General features: G+C 41.3%; 1 protein-coding gene across 1 annotated transcript in view; it reads right to left on the bottom strand.

Moving 5' to 3' along the window:
• The window catches only part of alien (COP9 signalosome complex subunit 2 alien), a 179,114-nt gene that overhangs the window by 136,308 nt on the left and 23,956 nt on the right, over positions 1 to 18,850 (bottom strand).

Below are 18,850 nucleotides of genomic sequence, written 5' to 3'. Positions count from 1 at the left end.
GGGCATCTAGCTCTCTTGCAGTGCTCCCCTTCCTTTGTTTTTGACTGGCTCGTCATCCTTATTTCCCACTTCTACCACTACCACTACTACTACCTCTTCTTCTTCTACTACTACTACAACTACTGATGAAATTAAGACACATGTGCGGCGTCTGGTTGTCTTTGTTGTGGACGTTTCGCCATCCAGTGGCTGGCTGGATGGCGAAAAGTCTACGATGGGGATGCCCGGGTGTTGTGCACGTGTCTTAATTTCATCTTGTCGGTATTATATACAATTTTTGTACTACTACTACTACTACTACTACTACTTCCACCTCTTCCTGCCTATGTATAGCCGTCCTGCTCCACCTCTGTTAGTGTGACTTTGTCAATGGTCCAAGTCGGACCGAAACGTCGTCGTAAGCTTCTCTCTATGTGCGGGTTATTTGTGTATGCAATCCTACATTCTGTCTAACCTCTAATTCTTTCAATAATAACCCTACTGTACACTTTTCCTGGTATACTCAGTAAACTTATTCCTCTATAAGTTTTACAATCTCTTTTGTCCCCCTTCCCTTTATATAAAGGGACTATACATGCTCTCTGCCAATCCCTAGGTACCTTCCCCTCTTTCATATATTTATTAAACAAAAATACCAACCACTCCAACACTACATCCCCCCCTGCTTTTAACATTTCTGTCATGATCCCGACAGTTCCAGCTGCTTTACCCCCTTTCATTCTACATAATGCCTCGTGCACCTCCCCCACACTCACATCCTGCTCTTCTTCACTCCTACAAGATGGTATACCTCCCTGGCCAGTGCATGAAATTACCGCCTCCCTTTTTCTGTCGACATTTAAAAGATCCTCAAAACATTCTCGCCATCTACCCAATACCTCCATCTCCCCATCTACTAACTCCCCTACTCTGTTGTTAACAGACATATCCATTTGTTCCCTAGGCTTTCTTAACTTGTTTAACTTGCTCCAAAATTTTTTCTTATCATCAAAATTTCTTGACAGTGCCTCTCCCACTCTATCATCTGCTCTCCTTTTGCACTCTCTCACTGCTCTCTTCGCCTTTCTTTTCCTCTCCATATACTCGACTCTTCGTATAACACTCCTGCTTTGTAAAAACCTCTCATAAGCTACCTTTTTCTCTTTATCACACCCTTCACTTCATCATTCCACCAATCACTCCTCTTTCCTCCTGCACCCACCCTTGTATAACCACAAACTTCTGCCCCACATTCTAATACTGCATTTTTAAAACTATTCCAAACCTCTTCAACCCCCCCCCCCCCCCCCCCCCCCCACTACTCATACCTTTCTGCCAATAGTTGCTTATATTTCACCCGAACTTCCTCCTCCCTTAGTTTAAACATTTTCACCTCCCTCTTAATTGTTGTCATTTTCCTCTTGTCCCATCTACCTCTTACTCTAACTGTAGCTACAACTAAAAAATGACCCAATATATCAGTTGCCCCTCTATAAACATGTACATCCTAGAGCCTACCCATCAACCTTTTATCCACCAATACATAATCTAATAAACTTTCATTACGTGCTACATCATACCTTGTATATTTATTTATCCTCTTTTTCATAAAATACGTATTACTTATTACCAAACCTCTTTCTACACATGGCTCAATTAAAGGCTCCCCATTTTCATTTACCCCTGGCACCTGAAATTTACCTACTACTCCCTCCACATTTTTAGCCACTTTAGCATTGAAAGCCCCAACCACAAGTACTCTCACACTTGGTTCAAAACTCCCCACGCATTCAATCGACATTTCCCAAAGTCTCTCTCTCTCTCCTCTACACTTCTCTCTTCCCCAGGAGCATATACGCTTACTATAACCCACTTTTCACATCCTACCTTTATTTTACTCCACATAATCCTTGAATTAATACATTTATTGCCCCTCTTCTCTTGCCATAGCTTATTCTTCAACATTATTGCTACTCCTTCTTTAGCTCTAACTCTATTTGAAACCCCTGACCTAATCACATTCATTCCTCTCCACTGAAACTCTCCCACCCCCTTCAGCTTTGTTTCACTTAAAGCCACGATATCCAGCTTCTCATTCATAACATCCACAGTCATCTCTTTCTTATCATCCACGCACATTCAGACATCCCACTTTGACAATTTTCTTCTTATTCTTTTTAGTAATTATTACAGGAAAAGGAGTTACTAGCCCATTGTTCCCGGCATTTTAGTTGACTTTTACAACACGTATGGCTTAGGGAGGAAAGATTCTTATTCCACTTCCCCCATATGTAAAAAAAAAAGTTACAATGAAAGACTAAAGATGAAACTGGCTGATAGGACGAAAAGATACATGATAAAGAGAGAGACCTGCAGACAAAGCTAGTGGCTGATAGGTGGAAAAAAAAAAAAACAAATAGAGAAGAGGGAATATAAATGTATAAATTCAAGGATTATATGGATTAAAATAAGGGTCGGAACGTGAAAAGTGGGTCATGGTAAGTGTCTATGCACCTGAAGAAGAGAGGAGTGTAGAGAGAGAGAGAGAGAGAGAGAGATTTTGGGAGATGTTAAGCAAGTGAGTAGGAACTTTTGAGCCAAGTGAGTAATTGTGGTAGGAGAAGCATTTAGAGAGGATGTGGTAGGTAAGTTTGGGGTGCCAGGTGTAAATGATAATGGGGAGCATTTGACTGAACTTTGTATAGAAAGGGGTTTGGTTACAGGTAACATATTTTAAGATAAAGAGGATAAATAAAGTATACAAGATATGATATAGGACATAATGACAGTAGTTTGCTGGACTATATTGATAGATAAGAGACTGTTGGGTAGACTTCAGAATGTACAGTGGAACCTCTACTTGTGAGCTTAATCCTACCATGACCTTGCTCGCAACTGGATTTGCTCGTTTGCAGTCAATTTTCCTTATTTAAATTAACTGAAATGCAATTAATCCATTCCAGTGGAATTCTGTACTTCAATAAATTCGCTAATATCAAGTCTACGGCTTATTTATCTATCACAGTTCATCTAATATGACATAAACAATATAAATAACACAGAAACCTGACATATACTCTAGAATGAATAAAATATCATTATATATGTGGCAATTTTCGTTTTTCTTTTGGGCCACCCTGCCTTGGTGGGATACGGCCGGTTTGTTGAACAAAAAAAGTGGCAGCAGCCGACGGAAGTTTGTCTGGAGACAGGACAAAATACTCCTTGAATGGTTCGCTATCATCAACTCTACGGCTTATTTATCTATCACAGCCGCTCCCTCTTTGTTGTGGTAAACACTGCCATTTAGTGACGGCCTTTTGAAGTCGTCTATTATAATTATTACGTAGTACATCATTATTATACAGTGGACCCGCACCTTATGATGGCATTACGTTACGTTAAATCCGCCATATGATACATTTTAACGCAAAAATTTTGCCTCGCCTCACGCAATTTGTCCTGGTCCGGGATGCGTCCCACGTGTGGCCTGAGCGCGCCTCAGTTGCCCCGTGGGTGCCAGTGTTTACAAGCCAGCCAGTGTGGTCGCATCAATGCATACAATCAGAACATTTCATATTATCACGGCGTTTTTAACGATTGTACCTGCATAATGAGTCACCATGGGCCCCAAGAAAGCTTCTACTGCTAACTGTGTGGTAAAAAAGGTGAAAATTACTATGGAAATGAAGAAAGAGATAATTGCTAAGTACGAAAGTGGAGTGCGTGTCTCGGAGCTGGCCAGGTTGTATACCAAACCCCAATCAACCATCGCTACTATTGTGGCCAACAAAACTGCAATCAAGGAAGCTGTTCTTGCAAAAGGTGCAAGTTTGTTTTCGAAACAGAGATCGCAAGTACTCGAAGATGTTGAAAGACTGTTATTGGTGTGGTTAAACGAAAAACAGATAGCAGGAGATACCATCTCTCAAGCAATCATATGTAAAAAGGGTGGGAAATATGTACTATCATACCACAGTCAGCTGCTGCTGCACCCCGGTCAGCTGCTGCTGCACCACGGTCAGCTGCTGCTGCACCACGGTCAGCTGCTGCTGCACCACCGTCAGCTGCTGCTGCACCACCGTCAGCTGCTGCTGCACCACCGTCAGCTGTTGCTGCACCACAGTCAGCTGCTGCTGCTGCTGCACCACCATCAGCTGTTTCTGACCAACATGACTCGTCCCAAACCTGTCCATCCAGCCCGAGTGCCTCAGCTGCCCTGCCCTCATTGTTTATGAGCGAGGGTGGCCGGTTGCATGCATACATTCGATACATTTTGTATTATTCCATTGTTTATAGTGCTTTTAACTGTTAAATAAGCCACCATGGGCCCAAAGAAAGCTTCTAGTGCCAACCCTGTGGTAAAAAGGGTGAGAAATATGTACTATCGTGCCACGGTCAGCTGCAGCTGCACCATCGTCAGCTGTTGCTGCACCACGGTCAGCTGTTGCTGCACCAGTCAACTGTTGCTGAACCATGGTCACCTGCTGCTGCACCAGTCAACTGTTGCTGAACCATGGTCAGCTGCTGCTGCACCACAGTCAGCTGCTGCTGCACCACGGTCAGCTGCTGCTGCACCACGGTCAGCTGCTGCTGAACCACAGTGAGCTGCTGTTGCACAACGGTCAGCTGCTGCTACACCGTCATCTGTTGCTGCACCACGGTCAGCTGCTGCTGCACCAAAGTCAGCTGTTGCTACACCATGGTCAGCTGTTGCTGCACCAAGGTCAGCTGGTCCTAGTGGCATTAAAAGAAGGGAAGTAACCCCGGAAAAGGACATGCTACCTAAAGTCCTAATGGAAGGGGATTTCCCTTCTAAACATTAACAACTTCCACACACTCCCCTCCTCCCCTCCCATCAATCATCACCAGATCTTCAATAAAGGTAAGTGTCAGTTTGTATTAAAATTAACATTTCATGTGGTAAATTTTTTTTTTCATACTTTGTGGTGTCTTGCACGGATTAATTTGATTTCCATTATTTCTTATGGGGAAAATTAATTAACCTTACGATAATTTCGGCATACAATGAGCTCTCGGGAACGGATTAATATCATAAGGTGGGGGTCCACTGTATATGTATTATTATTATACGTATTATATTATAATAATTATTGTATTATATTATACTATTACGTATTATTATACGTATTATTATACATATGATTACAGTGGACCCTCGTCTAACGAACGCATCGCATAACGTTAAATCCGCCTAGCGATACATTTTAACGCAAAAATTTTGCCTCGGCTAGCGCTAAAAAACTCGCTCAACGCGATTCGTTGAAGATGCGTCCACGTGTGGCCTGAGCCCGCCTCACTTGTTCCGTGGGTGCCAGTGTTTACAAGCCAGCCACCGCGTTCGCTTCCAAGCATACATTCGGAACATTTCATATTATCACAGCCTTTTTAGTGATTGCACCTGCAAAATAAGTCACCATGGGCCCCAAGAAAGCTTCTAGTGTCAACCCTAGGAAAAAGGGTGAGAATTACTATGGATATGAAGAAAGAGATCTTTGCTAAGTATGAAAGTGGAGTGCGTGTCTCCGAGCTGGCTAGGTTGTACACAAAACCCCAATCAACCATCGCTACTATTGTGGCCAAGAAAACGGCAATCAAGGAGGCTGTTCTTGCCAAAGGTGCAACTTTGTTTTTGAAACAGAGATCGCAAGTGATAGATGTTGAGAGACTGTTATTGGTGTGGATAAACGTAAAACAGATAGCAGGAGATAGCATATCTCAAGCGATCATGTGTGAAAAGGCTAGGAAGTTACATGAGGATTTAATTAGAAAAATGCCTGCAACTAGTGGTGATGTGAGTGAATTTAAGGCCAGCAAAGGTTGGTTTGAGAGATTTAAGAAACGTAGTGGCATACATAGTGTGATGAGGCATGGTGAGACTGCCAGTTCGGACCACAAAGCAGCTGAAAAATATGTGCAGGAATTCAAGGAGTACATAGACAGTGAAGGACAAACCTGAACAAGTGTTTGTGACAAAACAGGCCTGTTTTGGAAGAAAATGCCAAGCAGGACCTACATTACTGAGGAGGAAAAGGCACTCCCAGGACATAAGCCTATGAAAGACAGGCTTACTCTGTTGATGTGTGCTAATGCTAGTGGTGATTGCAAAGTGAAGCCTTTATTGGTGTATCACTCAAACTCCCAGAGTGTTCAGGAAAAACAATGTCGTCAAGGCTAATTTGTGTGCTGTGGAGGGCAAACAGTAAGGCATGGTTCACTAGGGACTTTTTCTATGACTGGTTACACCATGCATTTGCCCCCACTGTGAAAAATTACCTAATTGAAAAGAAATTAGACCTTAAGTGCCTCCTGGTATTAGACAATGCCCCTGGTCATCCTTCAGACGTGGCAGAGCGACTTTCTGGGGACACGAGCTTCATTAAGGTGAAGTTTTTGCCTCCTAATACCACTCCTCTCCTGCAGCCCATGGACCAGCAGGTCATTTCCAACCTCAAGAAACTGTACACAAAAGCTATGTTTGAAAGGTGCTTTGTAGTGACCTCAAACTCAATTGACTCTAAGAGAGGTTTGGAGAGATCACTTTAGCATCCTCAATTGTGTAAACATTATAGGTAAGGCTTGGGAGGAAGTGACTAAGAGGACCTTGAGCTCTGCTTGGAAGAAACTGTGGCCAGAATGTGTAGACAAAAGGGATTTTGAAGGATTTGAGGCTAACCCTGGGAATCCTATGCCAGTTGAGGAATCCATTGTGGCATTGGGGAAGTCCTTGGGATTGGAGGTTAGTGGGGAGGACGTGGAAGAGTTGGTGGAGGAAGACAATGACAAACTAACCAGTGATGAGCTGCTGGATCATCTTCAACAGCAAGAGGCCAGACCTGAGGAAACTTCTCTGGAGGAGTGGATAGAGAAATTGAAGAAGTTGTCTACTTTAAAGATTAAGGAAATGTGTGCAATGTGGCTTAAAGTGCAAACCTTTTTTGATGAAAATCACCCTCACATAGCTATTGCAAGCCGTGTTGGCAACCTGTACACTGACAATGTTGTGAAACACTTTAGGAATGTCATGAAGGAACGGGAGGTACAGGCCTCTATGGACAGATATGTTGTGCGACAGAGGTCCAGTGACTCTCAAGCTGGTCCTAGTGGCATTAAAAGAAGGGAAGTAACCCCGGAAAAGGACTTGCCACCTCAAGTCCTAATGGAAGGGGATTCCCCTTCTAAACATTAACACCATCCACAGTCTCCCCTCCTCCCATCCCATCAATCATCACCAGATCTTCAATAAAGGTAAGTGTCATGTAACTGTGCATGTCTTCTTCAGTTTGTGTGTATTAAAATTAACATTTCATGTGGTAAAAATTTTTTTTTGTTCATACTTTGGGGTGTCAGGAACGGATTAATTTGATTTCCATTATTTCTTATGGGGAAAATTAATTCGGCTAACGATAATTTCGCCTAACGTTGAGCTCTCAGGAACGGATTAATAGCGTTAGGCGAGGGTCCACTGTATTATTATTATATCACATCACTTCTTAGTTGTAGCTACAGTGAGAGTAAAAGGTAGCTGGGATACAAGGAAAATGGAAGCAGCAAGTAAGAGAGAGGTGAAGGTTTATAAACTAAAGGAGGAGGCAGTTAGGGTAAGATATAAACAACTGTTGGAGGACAGATGGGCTAGTGTGAGTATGCATAGGCAATGGGGTAGGAGATGTATGAGGCAATTTTAAGAATATAGTGTTAAGAGTGTTCAGTAGAGGTTTGTGGTTACAGGAAAGTGGGTGTGGGAGGGAAAAAGAGTGACTGGTGGAATGATGATGTAAAGAGTAGTAACAGAAAAAGTTAGCACATGAGAGGTTTTTACAAAGTAGAAGTGATGCAAGGAGGGAGGAATGTATGGAAAGAAAAAGAGAGGTTAAGAGAATGGTGAAACAATGCAAATGAGAGAGTGGGTGAGATGTTATCAACAAATTTTGTAGAAAATAAGAAAAAGTTTTGGAGTGAGATTAATAAGTTAAGAAAGCCTACAGAATGAATGGATTTGTTAGTTAAAAGTAGGAGAGGAGAGTTATTTAATGGAGTGTCAGAGGTATCAAGAAGATGGAGGGAATATTTTGAGGAACTGTTAAATGTTGATGAAGATGGAGAAGCTATGATTTTGTGAATAGGGCAAGAACGAATATCTGAAAGGAGTGAGGAAGCACCAGTTGTGAGCGTGAGGAAAGTGCAAGGGGAAGTAGGTAGAATGAAAAGGGTTAAGCAGCTGGGACTGATGGGATAGATAGAAATGTTAAAAGCAGGTGGGGGGTATAGTTTTGGAGTGGTTAGTGCTTTTATTTAATAAATGTATAGAAGAGGGTAAGGTACCTACGGATTGGCAGAGCGTGCATAGTTCCTTTATATACATGTAGAGGGGACAAAAGAGAGTAAAAATTATAGAGGAATAAGTCTGTTGAGTATACCTGGGAAAGTGTATGGTAGAATTATTATTGAAATTATTAAGAGTAAGACAGAAAGCAGGATAGCAGATGAACAAGACCTTAGGAAGGGTAGGGTATAGATAGACCAAGTGTTTGCAGTGAAACATAGGTGAACAGTATTTATATAAGGGTAAAAAGGTTTTTGTGGCATTTATGGATTTGGAACAAACGTATGATAAGGTGGACAGGGATGCAATGTGGCAGATGTTGCAAATGTATGGAACAGGTGGTGGGTTATTAAAAGCAGTGAAGTCTTTATGAGGAAAATGAGGCTCAGGTTAGAGTATGTAGGCGAGAAGGAGATTATTTCCCAGTAAAAGTAGGCTTTAGACAAGGATGTGTGATGTCACCATGGCTGTTTAATATATTTATAGATGGAGTTGTAAGAGAAGTGAATGCTCAGGTGTTGGCAAGAGGTGGGGGGTTAAAAGATAAAGAATCTAACACTAACTGGGAGTTGTCATAGATGCTCTTTGCTGATGACACTGTGCTTTTGGGAGATTCTGAAGAGAAGTTGCAGAGGTTGGTTGATGAGTTTGGAAGGGAATGTAAAAGAAGGAAATTAAAAGTGAATATAGGAAAGAGTAAGGTGACGAGGATAACCAAAAAATTAGGTAACAGAAGATTGGATATCAGATTGGAGGGAGAGAGTATGGAGGTGAATGTATTCAGATAGTATTCGGGAGTGGACGTGTCAGCAGATGGGTCTATGAAAGATGAGGTGAATCATAGAACTGATGAGAGGAAAAAGGTGAGGGGTGCACTGAGGAGTCTGTGGAGGCAAAGAACTTCATCCATGAAAGCAGAGTGAGGAATGTATGAGAGTATAGCCATACCAATGCTTTTGTATGGGTGTGAGGCATGGGTGGTGAATGTTGCAACAAGGAGAAGGCTGGAGGCAGTGGAGATGTCATGTCTGAGGGCAATGTGTGGTGTGAATATAATGCAAAGCATCCGTAGTTTGGAGAGTAGGAGGAGGTGCGGGATTACCAAAACTATTATCCAAAGGGCCAAGGAGGGGTTATTGAGATGATTTGGACATGCATAGAGGATGGAACAAAATAGAATGACTGAGTGTATAAATCTGTAGTGGAGGGAAGGTGGAGTAGGGGTCGGCCTAGCAAAAGTTTCAGGGAGGGGGTAAAGGAGGTTTTGTGTGTGAAGGGCTTGGACTTCCAGCAAGCATGCATGAGTGTGTTAGACAGGAGCAAATGGTTTTTAGGACTTGATGTGCTGTTGGAGTGTAAGCAAGGTAACATTTATGAAGGGATTCAGGGAAACAGACATGCTGGACTTGATTCCTGGAGATGGGAAGTACAGTGCTGGCACTCAGAAGGAGGGGTGTTAATGTTGCAGTTTTATAACTGTAGTGTAAGCATGCCTCTGGCAAGACAGTGACTGAGTGAATGATGAAAGTTTTACTTCTTTGGGCCACCTTGCCTTGGTGGGAAACAGCAGATGCATTAATAAAAAAAAAATTACTTTCAAAAAATTAACTTTACACGGTTCCACTTGTGGGCGCAGAAAAAAATTTTCCCAGCTCAAGCTGCCGCCTTGCTGTGGGTCAGCGAGGGAGACATCCTGCCACCCTTGACACTCATACCACCACCATCCCAGCCTTCGTAAATACGTGTTCAGTTCCATTTTGTCTTAGGAGCTAGCTGTGTTTAAGAATTGTGTTTTGATCTTTTAATTACCATATCTTTTAATTACCATTGATCTTTTAATTACCATATCTTAGGTAGTAGGTTGGTAGAGAGCAACCACCCAGGGAAGTACTACCGTCCTGCCAGATGACTGTGAAACAGAAACCTGTAATGGTTTTACATGATGGTAGGATTGCTGGTGTCTTTTTCTGTCTCATAAACATGCTAGATAACAGGGATATCTTGCTACTCCTACTTACACTTTGGTCACACTTCAGACACGCACATGCATATATATATACATACATCTAGGTTTTTCTCCTTTTTCTAAATAGCTCTTGTTCTTTTTTATTTCTTCTATTGTCCATGGGGAAGCGGAAAAGAATCTTTCCTCCGTAAGCCATGCGTGTCGTATGAGGCGACTAAAATGCCGGGAGCAATGGGCTAGTAACCCCTTCTCCTGTAAACATTTACTAAAAAAGAGAAGAAGAAAAACTTTATAAAACTGGGATGCTTGAATGTGTGTGGATGTAGTGCGGATGACAAGAAACAGATGATTGCTGATGTTATGAATGAAAAGAAGTTGGATGTACTGGCCCTAAGCGAAACAAAGCTGAAGGGGGTAGGGGAGTTTCGGTAGGGAGAAATAAATGGGATTAAATCTGGAGTATCTGAGAGAGTTACAGCTAAGGAAGGGGTAGCAATAATGTTGAAGGATCAGTTATGGAAGGAGAAAAGAGAATATGAATGTGGAAATTCAAGGATTCTGTGGATTAAAGTAAAGGTTGGATGCAAAAAGTGGGTCATAATAAGCATGTATGCACCTGAAGAGAGGAATGTAGAGGAGAGAGAGAGAGATTTTGGGAGATGTTAAGTGAATGTATAGGAACCTTTGAACCAAGAGAGAGAGTAATTGTGGTAGGGGACCTGAATGCTAAAGTAGGAGAAACTTTTAGAGAGGGTGTGGTAGGTAAGTTTGGGGTGCCAGGTGTAAATGATAATGGGAGCCCTTTGATTGAACTTTGTAGAGAAAGGGGTTTAGTTATAGGTAATACATATTTTAAGAAAAAAAGGATAAATAAGTATACAAGATATGATGTAGGGCAAAATGACTGTAGTTTGTTGGATTATGTATTGGTAGATAGAAAACTGTTGAGTAGACTTCAGGATGTACATGCCTTCAGAGGGGCCACAGATATATCAGATCAATTTTTAGTTGTAGCTACAGAGAGTAAAAGGTAGATGGGATACAAGGAGAATAGAAGCATCAGGGAAGAGAGAGGTGAAGGTTTATAAACTAAAAGAGGAGGCAGTTAGGGTAAGATATAAACAGCTATTGGAGGATAGATGGGCTAATGAGAGCATAGGCAATGGGGTCAAAGAGGTATGGGGTAGGTTTAAAAATGTAGTGTTAGAGTGTTCAGCAGAAGTTTGTGGTTACAGGAAAGTGGGTGTGGGAGGGAAGAGGAGCGATTGGTGGAATGATGATGTAAAGAGAGTAGTAAGGGAGAAAAAGTTAGCATATGAGAAGTTTTTACAAAGTAGAAGTGATGCAAGGAGGGACGAGTATATGGAGAAAAAGAGAGGTTAAGAGAGTGGTGAAGCAATGTAAAAAGAGAGCAAATGAGAGAGTGGATGAGACGTTATCAACAAATTTTGTTGAAAATAAGAAAAAGTTTTGGAGCAAGATTAACAAGTTAAGGAAGCCTAGAGAAAAAATGGATTTGTCAGTTAAAAATAGGAGAGTTACTAAATGGAGAGTTAGAGGTATTGGGAAGATGGAGGGAATATTTTGAGGAACTGTTAAATGTTGATGAAGATATGGAAGCTGTGATTTCATGTATAGGGCAAGGAGGAATAACATCTTGTAGGAGTGAGGAAAAGCCAGTTGTGAGTGTGGGGGAACTTCGTGAGGCAGGAGGTAAAATGAAAGGGGGTAAAGCAGCTGGGATTGATGGGATAAAGATAAAAATGTTAAAAGCAGGTGGGGATATAGTTTTGGAGTGGTTGGTGCTATTATTTAATAAATGTATGGAAGAGGGTAAGGTACCTATTGATTGGCAGAGAGCATGCATAGTTCCTTTGTATAAAGGCAAAGGGGACAAAAGAGAGTGCATGAATTATAGGGGGATAAATCTGTTGAGTGTAGGTAGTAGGTTGGTATACAGCAACCGCCCAGGGAGGTACTACCGTCCTGCCAATTGAGTGTAAAATGGAAGCCTGTAATTGTTTTACATGATGGTAGGATTGCTGGTGTCCATTTTTCTGTCTCATAAACATGCAAGATTTCAGGTATGTCTTGCTGCTTCTACTTACACTTAGGTCACACTACACATACATGTACAAGCATATATATACACACACCCCTCTGGGTTTTCTAATATTTTCTTACTAGTTCTTGTTCTTGTTTATTTTCTCTTACCTCCATGGGGAAGTGGAACAGAATTCTTCCTCCGTAAGCCATGCGTGTTGTAGGAGGCAACTAAAATGCCGGGAGCAAGGGGCTAGTAACCTCTTCTCCTGTATATATTACTAAATGTAAAAGGAGAAACTTTCGTTTTTCCTTTTGGGCTCACCCCGCCTCGGTGGGATACGGCCGGTGTGTTGAAAGAAAGAAATCTGTTGAGTATACCTGGTAAAGTGAATGGTAGAGTTATTATTAAAAGAATTAACCCTTTCAGGGTCCGTCCCGTAGATCTACGGCTTTACGTTCAGGGTCCAAACCGTAGATCTACGCCATGAGCTCAGCTCACTCTGATAAACTGTGAGTGGTACATTTGGGCCTAGATATGAGAGAATACATCTATGTGGTATGTGTGCACCACATAAAACAGATCCTGCAGCACACTGTGCATAATGAGAGAAAAAAAATGAAATCATGATTTTTCGATTAAAACAGCAACTTTGCAGTGTTTTTTCGTATGTTTTTTATAGTTGTATTTGCGATTTCTTGGTCTCATTTGATAGAATGGAAGACATATTACCGAAATAGAGATGATTTTGATTGGTTTTAGCATTGGAAATGGCTTGAAACTGAGCTCAAAGTAGCGGAAATGTTAAATTTTTGCCGATATTCAAGAGTAAACAAATGACCTCACACGTCTAATACACATCAGCTGGTGGGTCTAATATACATTCACAAATATGGTGATGATATTTATACAATTATTACAGTATTGCATAACAGTAAATCTTCTATTTTTTGGTGTGAATAAAAATTCATTATGTGAATAAAAAATCAAAATGGAATTTATTTGTAAAGCCTCAAAACATAACTAATGAACAGAGGAAATGTTAGTTTAGTGCCAGGAATGCCTACATTGTTCATTCTGGACCCTATTTTGAAATTGGAATATTTTGAACTTTGTGTTAAATTGGCCAAATTAACAATTTCCGATCACTTTATTTTGTAGTTGAAACAGTTAACTTGGCGATTTCTTGTGCTCAATCGATAGAATAGAAGTAATACTAGTGAAATAGCTAAGAATTTGGTTGATTGGAATAATGTAATTGGCCTAAAATGGGAGTCAAAGTCGGCAAAATCGCCGATTCGTAAATATCGCTGACACGTCAAAATTCGCAGGAGCATAATTTCATCAATTTTCCACCAATTTTCGTACTTTTTGTTTTATTACCTTCACAAAAAGATTCTCTACGATTTCATAAGAAAAAATAACAAATTTTTTTTTTTAAATATCTTGGACACTGGTGTGTGACTCCAGATTTGGGCCTTGGACCCTGAAAGGGTTAAGAGTAAGACATAGAATAGGATAGCAGATGAACAAGGAGGCTTTAGGAAAGGTAGGGGGTGTGTGGACCAGGTGTTTATAGTGAAACATATAAGTGAACAGTATTTAGATAAGGCTAAAGAGGTTTTCGTGGCATTTATGGATTTGGAAAAGGCGTATGACAGGGTGGATAGGAGGGCAATGTGGCAGATGTTGCAGGTGTATAGTATAGGAGGTAGGTTACTGAAAGCAGTGAAGAGTTTTTACGAGGATATTGAGGCTCAAGTTAGAGTATGTAGGAAAGAGGGAAATTATTTCTCAGTAAAAGTAGGCCTTAGACAAGGATGTGTGATGTCACCATGGTTGTTTAATATATTTATAGATGGGGTTGTAAGAGAAGTAAATGTGAGGGTCTTGGCAAGAGGCGTGGAGTTAAAAGATAAAGAATCACACAAAGTGAGAGTTGTCACAGTTGCTCTTTGCTGATGGCACTGTGCTCTTGGGAGATTCTGAAGAGAAGTTGCAGAGGTTGGTGGATGAATTTGGTAGGGTATGTAAAAGAAGAAAATTAAAAGTGAATAAAGGAAAGAGTAAGGTTATGAGGATAACAAAAAGATTAGGTGATGAAAGATTGGATATCAGATTGGAGGGAGAGAGTAAGGAGGAGGTGAATGTATTCAGATATTTGGGAGTGGACATGTCAGCAGATGGGTCTATGAAAGATGAGGTGAATCATAGAATTGATGAAGGGAAAAGGGTGAGCAGTGCACTTAGGAGTCTGTGGAGACAAAGAACTTTGTCCTTGGAGGCAAAGAGGGGAATGTATGAGAGTATAGCTTTACCAACACTCTTATATGGGTGTGAAGCATGGATGATCAATGTTGCAGCGAGGAGAAGGCTGGAGGCAGTGGAGATGTCATGTCTGAGAGCAATGTGTGGTGTGAATATAATGCAGAGAATATAATGCAGAGGAAGGGTTGTTGAGGTGGTTCGGACATGTAGAGAGAATGGAGCGAAACAGAATGACTTCAAGAATGTATCAGTCTGTAGTGGAAGGAAGGCGGGGTAGGGGTCGGCCTAGGAAAGGCTGGAGGGAGGAGGTAAAGGAGGTTTTCTGTGCGAGGGGCATGGACTTCCAGCGGGCATGCATGAGCGTGTTTGATAGGAGTGAATGGAGACAAATGGTTTTTAATACTTGACGTGCTGTTGGAGTGTGAGCAAAGTAACATTTATGAAGGGATTCGGGGAAACCAGCAGGCCGGACTTGAATCCTGGAGATGGGAAGTACAGTGCCTGCACTCTGAAGGAGGGGTGTTAATATTGCAGTTTAAAAACTGTAGTGTAAAACACCCTTCTGGCAAGACAGTGATGGAGTGAATGATGGTGAAAGTTTTTCTTTTTCGGGCCACCCTGCCTTGGTGGGAATCGGCCAGTGTTAATAAAATAAAAAAATAAAAATTACCATATCTTGTATTTGCCAAGCAATCATGGCACCCAGCAGGCATACCAGTGTTGTTGAAAGTGGCAAGGCATTTAAGTCTTAGAGTTAACAAAGAAAATAGGGATATTAGACAAGAGATAGCCTGTGGCCGTACTGAAGCATCACTGTGCAGTTAAAAAGAACGAGGTAAATATACGAGTTTTTGTGATGAATAACTGATTTACTGACTGACTGACTTGACTGACTGACTAACAAAGCTAGACTTTTTCCACTGAAGAAGACCCTGAAACGGTGTCTGGAACAGCTGATTCCTTACCGTCAGTTGTATAATGTACTGCGGGGTAAAACAGAACAGAAATCCATTACAGAATTTATGCACACTCCAGTACAACCATCGACTTCAGTACCAGAACCTCTACCATCCACCTCAGCCCAGTAAGGCCACAGCATAACTCTCCACTCTCTTCACAATCATCCACAAACACCAGCACCCACAATTTAAGGTAAGAAATACTTTTATTTCTGTTGCATTTGTAGTCTTAAGCAGTAAAAACAACATAACACATCACAACAATGAACTACAATTACATATTCACTTTTATTTTTGTAAGATCTGGAGGTCTTAAAAAAAAAAAAAAGTTGTTTGGCCTTTTTAGGGCTCGCAAGAACATAACCCTATTTTTCCCATAGGTTCTTCAGTTTATCTAACACAGATTTACCTAACATGGTGTTTTTATGAACGTAACTACCGCGTAATAACACAGTACATGTACTGTATTACATGTGCACTTTTATACTTTTACATATTTTATTTAAAAATTATGCTAATATTCCATGTTTCTTATTTTTTATATTATTTTTATTATCACACTGGCCGATTCCCACCAAGGCAGGGTGGCCCGAAAAAGAAAAACTTTCACCATCATTCACTCCATCACTGTCTTGCCAGAAGGGTGCTTTACACTACAGTTTTTAAACTGCAACATTAACACCCCTCCTTCAGAGTGCAGGCACTGTACTTCCCATCTCCAGGACTCAAGTCCGGCCTGCCGGTTTCCCTGAACCCCTTCATAAATGTTACTTTGCTCACACTCCAACAGCACGTCAAGTATTAAAAACCATTCGTCTCCATTCACTCCTATCAAACACGCTCACGCACGCCTGCTGGAAGTCCAAGCCCCTCGCACACAAAACCTCATTTACCCCCTCCCTCCAACCTTTCCTAGGCCGACCCCTACCCCGCCTTCCTTCCACTACAGACTGATACACTCTTGAAGTCATTCTGTTTCGCTCCATTCTCTCTACATGTCCAAACCACCTCAACAACCCTTCCTCAGCCCTCTGGACAACAGTTTTGGTAATCCCGCACCTCCTCCTAACTTCCAAACTTCGAATTCTCTGCATTATATTCACACCACACATTGCTCTCAGACATGACATCTCCACTGCCTCCAGCCTTCTCCTCGCTGCAACATTCATCACCCATGCTTCACACCCATATAAGAGTGTTGGTAAAACTATACTCTCATACATTCCCCTCCTTGCCTCCAAGGACAAAGTTCTTTGTCTCCACAGACTCCTAAGTGCACCGCTCACCCTTTTCCCCTGATCAATTCTATGATTCACCTCATCTTTCCTAGACACATCCGCTGACACGTCCACTCCCAAATATCTGAATACATTCACCTCCTCCATACTCTCTCCTTCCAATCTGATATCCAATCTTTCATCACCTAATCTTTTTTTTATCCTCATAACCTTACTCTTTCCTGTATTCATTTTTAATTTTCTTCTTTTGCATACCCTACCAAATTCATCCACCAATCTCTGCAACTTCTCTTCAGAATCTCCCAAGAGCAGTGTCATCAGCAAAGAGCAACTGTGACAACTCCCACTTTATGTGTGATTCTTTATCTTTTAACTCCACGCCTCTTGCCAAGACCCTCGTATTTACTTCTCTTACAACCCCATCTATAAATATATTAAACAACCACTGTGACATCACACATCCTTGTCTAAGGCCTACTTTTACTGGGAAACAATTTCCCTCTTTCCTACATACTCTAACTTGAGCCTCACTATCCTCGTAAAAACTCTTCACTGCTTTCAGTAACCTACCTCCTATACCATACACCTGCAACATCTGCCACATTGCCCCCCTATCCACCCTGTCATACGCCTTTTCCAAATCCATAAATGCCACCAAGACCTCTTTAGCCTTATCTAAATACTGTTCACTTATATGTTTCACTGTAAACACCTGGTCCACACACCCCCTACCTTTCCTAAAGCCTCCTTGTTCATCTGCTATCCTATTCTCCGTCTTACTCTTAATTCTTTTAATAATAACTCTACCGTACACTTTACCAGGTATACTCAACAGACTTATCCCCCTATAATTTTTGCACTCTCTTTTGTCCCCTTTGCCTTTATACAAAGGAACTATGCATGCTCTCTGCCAATCCCTAGGTACCTTACCCTCTTCCATACATTTATTAAATAATTGCACCAACCACTCCAAAACTATATCCCCACCTGCTTTTAACATTTCTATCTTTATCCCATCAATCCCGGCTGCCTTACCCCCTTTCATTTTACCTACTGCCTCACGATCTTCCCCCCCACTCACAACTGGCTCTTCCTCACTCCTACAAGATGTTATTCCTCCTTGCCCTATACACGAAATCACAGCTTCCCTATCTTCATCAATATTTAACAATTCCTCAAAATATTCCCTCCATCTTCCCAATACCTCTAACCCTCCATTTAATAACTCTCCTCTCCTATTTTTAACTGACAAATCCATTTGTTCTCTAGGCTTCCTTAACTTGTTAATCACTCCAAAACTTTTTCTTATTTTCAATAAAATTTGTTGATAACATCTCACCCACTCTCTCATTTGCTCTCTTTTTACATTGCTTCACCACTCTCTTAACCTCTCTCTTTTTCTCCATATACTCTTCCCTCCTTGCATCACTTCTACTTTGTAAAAACTTCTCATATGCTAACTTTTTCTCCCTTACTACTCTCTTTACATCATTCCACCAATCGCTCCTCTTCCCTCCCGCACCCACTTTCCTGTAACCACAAACTTCTGCTGAACACTCTAACATTACATTTTTATACCTACCCCAAACCTCTTCGACCCCACTGCCTATGCTCTCATTAGCCCATCTATCCTCCAATAGCTGTTTATATCTTACCCTAACTGCCTCCTCTTTTAGTTTATAAACCTTCACCTCTCTCTTCCCTGATGCTTCTATTCTCCTTGTATCCCATCTACCTTTTACTCTCAGTGTAGCTACAACTAGAAAGTTATCTGATATATCTGTGGCCCCTCTATAAACATGTACATCCTGAAGTCTACTCAACAGTCTTTTATCTACCAATACATAATCCAACAAACTACTGTCATTTCGCCCTACATCATATCTTGTATACTTATTTATCCTCTTTTTCTTAAAATATGTATTACCTATAACTAAACCCCTTTCAATACAAAGTTCAATCAAAGGGCTCCCATTATCATTTACACCTGGCACCCCAAACTTACCTACCACACCCTCTCTAAAAGTTTCTCCTACTTTAGCATTCAGG

Source organism: Cherax quadricarinatus, chromosome 17 (genome assembly GCF_038502225.1).
Source record: "Cherax quadricarinatus isolate ZL_2023a chromosome 17, ASM3850222v1, whole genome shotgun sequence".
Taxonomy (NCBI): Eukaryota; Metazoa; Arthropoda; class Malacostraca; order Decapoda; family Parastacidae; genus Cherax; species Cherax quadricarinatus.
This window is presented reverse-complemented; position numbering and strand designations above follow the sequence as displayed.